At 38.9% G+C, this 10,524-nt stretch overlaps 1 protein-coding gene across 1 annotated transcript in view; it reads right to left on the reverse strand.

Annotated features, from left to right (window-relative positions):
• LOC140234785 (uncharacterized) overlaps window positions 1-5,169 on the reverse strand; it is a 55,123-nt gene extending 49,954 nt beyond the window's left edge. The window contains exon 1 of the mRNA XM_072314821.1: window positions 5,035-5,169. The gene's annotated coding sequence lies outside the window, so the exon portion shown is untranslated. The remainder of the gene's footprint in view (window positions 1-5,034) is intronic.
• Window positions 5,170-10,524: the final 5,355 nt, after the last annotated feature.

The following is a 10,524-nucleotide window of genomic DNA, read 5'->3' on the forward strand; positions in this document are numbered from 1 at the left end:
GCACCTTTAATTCCTTATCATTTCAGTAGTCACTATTGAAATTACAGAGATGGCATGAAATTACCTTCCGACAAGCTGTCAAGATCACTGTATACTGTAAAACACGATATTTTAGTGGCATGAAATTTTTGTAAATTGGAGTCAATGGCCTTTTTCACGGCATGAACGTTTCGCAAAGTGCCTCTGGCATTCAATGCATTTAGTGTAGACAAGAGCCTTTGCATGCATTTTAATTTCGCAAATCTTGGCTCTCACGAAATTATAATGCATGCCAACATTCCTTGTTTTAAAGTAGGTGTCTGGTGGTTCTGACAGGACTGCTTCAGTGGGAATACATTGGAGCTAGAGGATAGTAATGGAAATAAAACCAGGCCTCAAGTCAAACACTAAAGACTTCAGAGTGAGAAACTTACCTTCCCATGAGCTTGAAGTCATGGCTTTCGATGATGTAGTACTCTCAACCACAAAAGAAAAGTTTCCAAAAGCATAAGATTACAAAAAGCACAATTCCCTCTGCCAGCACAAAGGTATGTATACGACATATAATCCACGCTGGCTTGGCAATCAATTGACCAAAAAGCGATAAGCTCCAAAGATTGGCACCCAAGGCCAGAGATGCGTTGCTGCAGTTTAGAAGGCAGCACTTGTGGGTCAAAGCCTCGTGTGACGACATTCACAAAAAATTGCGAAGTTGCCTGCCCCTCAAAACCCCCGCCAGGATATGTGATCTCTTTTCGCACCCTGCTCTCTCCCTTCTCTCTCTCTTCCACACACTCTTCTTGTCTGGTTGCCATGGCATCAAAAAAATTTTCACTCCATCCTGACTGCTCAATCTCTGGCTGCAAAACATTTCAATACACCAAATTGGCAGAGTTTGTCCCCTGCCCCCCCCCCCCCTCCCTCTCTCTCTCTCTCTCTCTTTCTTTTCCTTTGATATATCATAGTCTTAGCTCAAGTCATTCCCTGGGGAAACACCTGCAACCATGCCTGTATCGCTATCGAAAAATCCTTCCCGTGTGCCAAAAATCCTTCCGGTGCGCGCATGGAAGAGCTCAGAGAGGTCACCAATCAGTCCTCGCCTGTGATTCACTGGAACGCCAGGATTTGGGTGGGCTCTGATTGGAATCCCAAGATGCCATGCAGGGCATCCGCACATCACTTCTGGTGTTACCCATATCTCCTTCCCTCTCCTTTTCCCCCACTTTCACCCATCTCGTCACTTGATTACATAGATGTCGTCACACTGACAGCCACTTTAAGCCGGGGAAATGGCATAAATTTGTGACAGAGTTAGAGGAACTCAGATAGTACCTGCCTGTGGATGCAGCTAAAACTTCGATCTGCCAGCTTCTGTTTTTGTTTTTGTTTCTGATTTAGTCATAATTTGGATGAATGTTGTCAGTGCATAAGGCATAATGATAATGATTAATAATAATACATTTATATAGCACATTTTCCATAAATGTACAAGTTCAAATACAAAGTGATAGGCCTACATGTTTAATCTACTCCTAAAAATCAATTTGAATACTTCAAGAGAATAAGAGACCTTGAAACTCTAAAGCTATATAAGTGAACATACATTTCATTAAATGTCGCAGGAGTATAAATGCTGCTCTGGCAACAATAAAACATCTCATTTAGCACAGATTAGAATGTTACCACTGTGACAATACACTCCATGTGCTCAACCACTCAATGCTTCAAAACTTTTATGGGTTACAAGTTGGGGAAGGAAAATATTCAGCAAAGAAGCCATACCCCTGCAGTTCACATGACCACAGAGGTAATATGATGAACATAAAAGGGTAATATCAAACAAACCTTTACAACCACAGTTAATCTTGAAATACAACCCCTTAATGTGGTGTTTAATAAAATTGTCGAACATCTGAAACTTAAGCATGCATTTTTCCTGTTAAATCTAGCTAAATAGTTATTTCTCCTGTCCTCATATCAGTTTACTGTCATGGCATGATTTATTCTGTCAACCAAAGAGCCTTGAGGCAAGCATGATGAGAGCACACATTATTTTTGGATGGGATGTTAATCTGGCAAAATGTCATGCCGGTGTGCAGAGTTAAATTCACAAGTCACATTCAGATCTATGGGGCTAATGCTGAACAAGGCCAAGGCAAATTTGAAAAAAATGAGGCTCCAGTATCAAAGAAGGGAAGCTAAGTTAAAAAGGGCAAAGTCTTATCAAGAAATGAGCTACCTAAACGTGGCAGCTGTTCATTATCACATAAACAAACACAACTGTACATATAGACTGCATGTTCCATATACTACAGCTAAAATCAGGAAAAAATGCACATAACATGGAAACTTAAAACCCACAATATGATCCACCAAGTCAAACAGACAAAATATGATGAAGGGAACTGTATAGTTTCACCATCTGGTATTCAAACATATAGGCCTAAGTGCATGTCAATATTGAACACTCACTTTTTATCTATTGTGTGCTAAGCATGTGTGCAAACAAGAAGACATTGATCTCCCGCACCTGCAATTGTTTCGATAATCTACACCCAGTAGACAAAACATATGACAGGGATATATCACATGTTGGAATGTACATAAGTACAGTTCAACCTCGATTATCCGGCCATGTCCGGACCGGCGCTAATCCGGATAAGCGAATTGGCCGGATATGGGAGACACAATGTTAATGTAATAGCTGCCGTCCAAGCTGCCGTCCCAGTGCACTGGCAGCTAGGCAGGTAGCGTACCCCGCAACGGTGGTGTAATCTATGCTAGCTTGCGCAAAATTGTAGTCCCTTCTTCACAAAAATAAAGTATATCTTTATGTGAAAATCATACATGTTTTACCTCATTAGATATTGAGAAACCTATCATGCACATCTTATGAAATTAGTGAAATAGATCCATGAAAGTCACTGTTTTTTGCTCAATTTTTGGATGAAAAAAAAATGTCCTTCACTGCGTGAACGCGTCCTGATAATAGAGATTTCCGGATAAAAGGAGGCCGGATAATGGAGGTTGAACTGTAACATGATCATTCTGTGTACATGGAATTCATTGATCTTTGCACATAAAACAGAGATATGAATATATATAAAAACACAGCTCTCACGACTTATAACTGTGCATTCAGAACAATGTCAAAGGCATGCCTCAAAAACAACAGCGAGAGCATTATTAAGCAAAAAATGGCAGTATTTCCATAATCAGATTAAGATGGAAATAATAGCAGTTACAAGTTTAACAACTAAAAACAAATTTGTATTCTCTTTTGAATAATTAATATGATTATTATGATATCTTTTTGGGATAATGAGAGTAACACATCATTAAATCCTACAATTGTACCAAGAACCATTAACTGGATCAAACCATCCAATCTATGCAAATCAAATCATTATTTATTCTTGGATCATGGATTTAGTATTGTGCTGTGCCTATGACATGAAATATCATTTTGAGGGAAATTAGAGCCATTCTAATCCCATTATACCAATGATATATCAGTGAAAAAGGTTAACTACCTTTAATGTGATCATTTGACAGTTTGATCACTTGATATACTTATTCCACTTTGGAAAGTGGACTCTAGCCTGGATTATAGCTTAATTGCAGTACATGCACACAGCATGAAATGAGTTTGTCTTGAACATCACCGAACAGACAATAAGTCGAGCTGTTCTGGGTCAGCGCACATGATATTCCATGAACTTTGGACCATGTGAAAGGAGAGAAAATGAATAGGGCAAATATTGAGGGTGGGTGTGTTCCTCGAGTCTGGATCATTGTTTTGCATGCCTATGTTTACCCTGTTCCCCCGAGAGTAGAAACGATTTACAACAATGTAATGTGGTGTAAGTGCAAAGTGTATGTGCCAAGCAACAAGAAGAATCGATTGCAACCTTGATCATTGAGTATCAAATATGAAGCCAGGTGCTTCTGCATATGGGAAGGAGTGGCACAAAAATCCTTGTATACTTGAAAGTGCGACTCCACTCGTTGTTCACGTTGATGGAGTAAGCTCAAACAATTAGAATGGTAGAAGTTTCACCTGAATTGGACAATGAATAATCAATCTATGGATTTTCAGAGTTTCACTGGCTTTAATGGAAGAGTGATATTGGCTGGAACTACTCGTGTGAAATTGATAAAATGATGTCATATAACTATGTTCCTATTGGTGTGTATACAAAACTTTCTTAAAAGTCATTTTCATTGAAAAACTGAGCAGTTACAAACACTTCCATCTAAATGTGACCATTCCTCGATTAATATAACTCTTCAATGATTCGAGGGAAGGATGAAATCTCTTCTTGTACATTTTGATTAAAGAAAAAAGGAAATCTAATAAAGATTTGGTGCATATGTAGATGCAATTAAAATTGATATGTTGTGAAAGTATGTGAACATCTAAAATTTCATAACTTTTTGTTTTGGGGGTAACTTTGTGAAACTTGTCCCATTCCGTTTGTGTAATTTCATTGCCATTGTCAAAGCCAACTTGACCGCGGAGTGCAGTTGAACTTGTGCCGCCATTCCATTCTCTGTTGCCATAGTGATATTCAGACAATATAATCTGACAGGCCATCCATTATCCCATTCACTGACACACTTTCTCCAATAGTTCTCTTCTTTCCCGAATCATGATTGGTCAGTGGAAAAGAAACTGACGTCTTTTGAGTCCTTGCGTTTACGTCTTGGATGGAATAAATGGAGAAACTAACTCTCTACATTGGCTCTTATTTCACAACATCCAAGGAAATCTCCCTCTCAGATTGTGCAGGAATACAGGAGGATTACTGCCCATTTGGAATGCCGCATTTGGAACTGCAGACAAAATTGAAGTTTGATTGGGCCAGAGCAGCTGTACTTTACATCGTTTTCGTATAAAAACAACTTCACCTGTCTTGAGAATGGATGGCTGAAAATGCCAGATGGGATTTTTTGTGTATGATTAAAGATGAGAAAATACAACATATAATCTGTTGTTATATCTGTGATATTCTACAAGGGTGAAGGGGGGGGGGGAAGGGGGTTTATACCAACCTGATGTGTCTAGGTCTGTCTCCTCCTGGTCTGGTTCCTCCCCAGTGGGATCTACAGGTTCCGTCTCCTTCTGACTGGTGCGGACAGCCTCTAGCTCCTGAGCATTGGTGGCGTCCAGGCCCAGGTCCCAGTTCTCCGGCGGGTCGAGGAGGTAGTCGGGATCAATGAGGTCCTCGGTGATTGGGAGGATGTCGTGGTTGGCACAGCCCTCCGGCTCCTTCCGCAGATTCAGTGGGTCGTCGTCCTCGTGGTCGGCGATCTCCGGAGCGCTCGCTGGCGATGGAAGGGCCTTTTTACTCTGACCTGTGGAAAACAATGGGTAGATTCCTCCAATGAGACCAGTTTTAAATACCAGTGCAAGTAAAGAAAGTGATGCACTAAAGAGATAGATGAATGGTGGTTTTCCTGAAATCAAATTGTATGATGTTAAACACTGATGTAAAGACTGATGACCATTCCTCATTCACTGAAAATACAGAGTCTTGATGCTGGGAGGAAATAAAAAAATAGACAGACTAAGGAGTGTAAACAAGCACAATTAACCCACTTGCCACTTGCTCCTATGAAAATGAGAAATGATAGAAGACTCTACTCATCTATCTAAAAATTTTCACATTACTTTTTTTCTGACATGAGTAGCTCTGATAATGAAACATGCAGTGCCTATGTACACAGAGTGGATATGAAGAGCTAACATAATTTTTAGGGGTTGCAATCTGTGTTAGCCTTTGTTCCAAGTGTTCAAATAGTATGCTTGTAATTTACATTTTATGGGATTCATCTAGCTAACACTTGTTGGGCAAACTTCCTCTTACCACTCTGAGCCAATAAATCAGGTTTTCTCCATCATGCGACAAAAAAGAACCAAATAGTAAACCCTAGATATCACAACAAGTACCCCTCTTTTGCAAGCCCTCATTCTGTAGGCTGGTTTACTAAATGCGCTTAAATATATGTACCTCCCCCTCCCCACGAAGACTAAGCAATGAGTTCTAATAAACAGAGTAACTTACAAGTACATTCAAACTGTATGCGCACAGATATCAGAAAGATTACCAGTATGCCCGACAACCAGCAAGGTTGTCAAAAGCATGCCAAACATTGTACAAAATGACAACTTCATAAAATAGGTATTTTGAATCACCTCTTCCAACTACCAAAGACGACTGACATATGGTAGCTACCATCCATACGGTAGACATCCATTTTCAACAGTGTGGTGATTACCATTGTTTAGATATGACGCCATAAGCAAGCACTGGTTTATCTTCAGTGACAAGATTAATAGCAGATAAATGCATTATAAGAACCGAGCACATCTTACTCGTTGTTTGCATTGTCAGCACACTACTTACTGATATACAAAAAAAAAAAAGACCAACATATTCTTTTTCATCTTTAGTTGTCATATTGAACAAAGAATACTACAGCACATTACTCACACAACTTAATCACTTTTTCTTTTGTGTAACGGCTGGCTTTTGGTGTATAGTATTAAATAACTTTGCACTCTTACTGATTTTTATTGGCTCTATATGTCTGATACCAATTGCGACAAAGTAAGAAACTGTGAAAACATAGATTAACATGAGATACATGACGCAGAAGTTAGGATCAATTATTTTGCTACTGGAGCAATTGAACCATATCACATTATGCAATTCGATCCACAATACTCACGCAGAAAACGCGAAACTTTCCTACACTTGTCGACCTCAAGTACAGATTACGCATGCATGACTGAATCAGATTCACATCAAATCGCATCCATCGAGCTTTAATAGCAATGAATACTTCACAGGTCAGTATTCCCAATTGAGACCATCAGAACAACATACAACTATAGGCATCGGGGAGTAGACCATTTCCAAACAGATTCCACACGAACGAACGAAGCACGGCCAGGAGAAATTAGTTCCCACCGATTGTCTGCGCAATAATAGTAGTGAGACTTATTGTCAGCGGAGGCTGATTACCATCTAGCTGCTCCCCTCACTGCCTGGTGTCCAGTGATCCGTGGAGACTGAACACTTCTCCACCTGTTTGACAGTCATCTGTACACACACTCTACACTTGTCTTTACACACATGTACATGTGTAACCAGTATTTCTCACGCACTCACTCATTCAGGGGTAAAGACAGAGACAGAAAAAAAAAAAGGGGGAAAAAAAAAGCAGGATGGTGCTTGACAAAGGGTGCGCTTCCAAGCATCATGGCTTATTGCACGGCAACTGATATTATTCGTCATAATCTTTTGTTTCTTGGGTGCATCCACACAGAAATACAATGTCATTGAGGCTGATCATGGCTTCTTTGTCCCTGCTTGATATTCTGCGTGGTTTGCAGTACACGAGCTAAGTTAGTAAGTTTAAATGCTTGGATTAACCCATCACTGTAACCTGGATACCATTCTAATTCAACTTTAGCATGTTTAAAATGGAGGGAATACTATGGGGGAGAGGGCATGTTTACAATTTAAGATAATGAGGAAAAAATATTGCAGCACATGTGCATTTTGCCCACAAAGGAGATATGTGATTGTAATCCAGTTTAAGTTTACTGATGTTAGTGATAAATGTTATGAGCGTACCTCTGACATGGCTTTTGAGAAACAAATTGCATACAGGATGCATTATAATCATTGAACTCATTATTACTATCATTATTATTAGTAATGCTATTATAATAATCAATCTTATTATCATTTGATATTATTATCACTATTCCTATTACTATTTCTACAACTAGCTACTACCATTATTATCATCAAATCTATTAACAAAACTGAAATGAGTCTAAATGCAGTCAATCATGACTATGTCCTGCTCGTCCTTTTATTTAAAAAATATAAACACAGGCAACGATGCCAATATTCTGAAATGTCTTTCTCTGTTCTCCTAAACTATACGTCTTCATGCAGGTTCGGCATAAATACCATTTCAACACTTGTGAGAAACTGAAGTATAAATCTTTTCATTGTTTGGTTCAGCTTTTTATACTTTTTTTAAATGCACAATGCCATAGCTTCTTGGACTATGGCAATCAGCTAAGCTTAATAAAGACAGATGAAGAAAAATAATGAGCTAGACTACCCTTGACCTTCTGCACATGGATTATTACAGAGTACATGGTATGCTGTGTACTCAAATTTCCTCTGTAGTGACCAGCCTCATCCATCTCCCATTAGTCATCCCTCTGTGATTCCCATCGCCATGGCAACGATCTATCATCCACTCTGGCTGGGGAGGACTCTGCTGATTGAGAACCAGGAGGGTGATAGACTTTGTACAGCGGCAGCGATGCCCTCTCAGCTCTTTGCTGATGATTGGGGCAGACTGAGTTTGCCTACTACTCCCTTGTCTGATGTAGGTATGGACTTTAATGTGGGTATGTTGAGTGCTGTATGAGGTTTCACATGCCTGAGGGTAAAAAGCCTGAAAGAAATGCTGATTTTTTTTTTTCCTTGTATTCTGCAATTGTTACCTAACTGGTATGCTGCTCATAGTTTCATGAAGAGCAAAATGAATGATAGCGATGAGAAATGATAAATATAATGACAATACCAATCAACTACTAGTAGTGGTCACAAGGGAAGCATAATAGCTATAATAATGATCATTATCTCTCACATAGTTGTGCCATTACAAACATTGAGTTCAAGATTCTTTTTGACACTGAATCATTTATGTCAGTCTTTGTGATCGTGATTGCAGGGAAATAGCATATTTTACCTCTTATAACAAAATTCTGCCAGACTCTCTCGATTACATTGGGCTATAGGGCCTAAGCTTAAAGTGTATCAAGACCTTGAAAATTAACTTTGTGAAATGGACGAACACTAAAAGAAGTACTTCCCCTCCTCATTGTTCGGAAATTTCCTCCAAACTTGATGGAAATTGATTTCATACCCGAGGCTTTTATTGATTTCAAATGAACCTGTAATCGCCCTTTTCGTGTGTGCGTGATTTCCTTTTGTGCATACGCTTATTGCAACAAGCCGCACAATCACGATCATGAATGCGGCATGCATGCTACATGTTTATATGTACCATATATATACACGGTACATCACATCTTGTCTCAATAATGAGGAATGCATTCCACACCTGAACCCACACTCTGTCAATCAGAAAAAGGTATGAGCTACTATACAGCTGGTGAAGCTATCATGCCCACATTTTTATGCACCTATTGGCCTACATATATGGTGGACAGTTTGAGAACTTGAGCTACCAGAGGAAAAAAAAATGCCTATAGATACTATCTGTTGTCTACATTTTAGTCTTAATCAAGATGCATTATACACATTTTTAGCAGTTCGGAAATATTACTCTTATCATGATTTCTACTCATAAAGAGCTTTTTAAAAAACATTCCTATATTTTCAGAAAACATTTCTAGAACAATGACCTTCCATGCAACAAAATTATTTTTCAGGGTATTGATGCTCTTTTAACCCATTGAGGATGGACTGATATTGCTACAACACGCATTTCCCATAGACACTTGCCCGAGAATATTTGGGACTCGTCCTCAGCGGGTTAAAATTCAATACGGCAGGATACCTTACATAAAGGAATTTCCACAAATTCTATGCTGTTTCCACATGGTTCGGAACAAAAAATATATCTCTTTGTTGCATTACTGACGTGTTATGCCAACAATGAACATGAATTGAAAGGATTTTGTAACCTTGACTGCTGTGGCTTCCTAGATTGTTGTCGCCGAATAAGTCACTCAACCACACATCACCTTTTTGTTTACATTTTTTTCTCTCAGGAATGTAATGCAGATGAGCATTGGATATATGAAAAGGGTGTTCTAGTCTCTACACACTACAGACCAATATGCTGAAAAGAAAATACATAAATTGATGGGAAAATGTGGTTGTTCAAGGACATGGGGGAAAAAAACAGATGCAACAATAATTTTCACCTCCTGTGTTATACCCCATTGTGCTGAAAAGCTATGAGGTGGCTCCAATTGATAAACTTATTTACATTGAATTCTGTAGATTGTACATGAGTCATACCTACTTACATGGAATGGTAAAATGAATGTTCACCACAATGCACAGACAAAAAAAAAAAAAAAAAAAAAAAATCGTAGATACAACTCTCCAATATCTACCAGAGCTTTCACATTTGAATGATGATGGGAATACAATACAAGCCTGTACATGCAGTGACTGAGTTACTTTTTGTCTTTTTGCTTGCCCTGTTGACAGGTAGTATTTTAAGCTTTCTTTGCATTGTTTCCACAGTTTTACCTTATGTTGTCGAGGAACATATTGGTGTTTGAGTTAGCAAAAGGGACAACATTACCACTATCTACCACGTTTCACAAGATCAAATCATGTGACCATGGTAATTTGCCAAAAAAGAATGACAGAGTTTTACTTGATATCAGTTCAACAAAAGTCATAACGTAGCGACTTAGTGTATCTCCACATAGGCCTGTTTTACAATGTCAGGAAACTCCTTCCCAAC

This window comes from Diadema setosum, chromosome 11 (genome assembly GCF_964275005.1).
Source record: "Diadema setosum chromosome 11, eeDiaSeto1, whole genome shotgun sequence".
Lineage (NCBI taxonomy): Eukaryota > Metazoa > Echinodermata > Echinoidea > Diadematoida > Diadematidae > Diadema > Diadema setosum.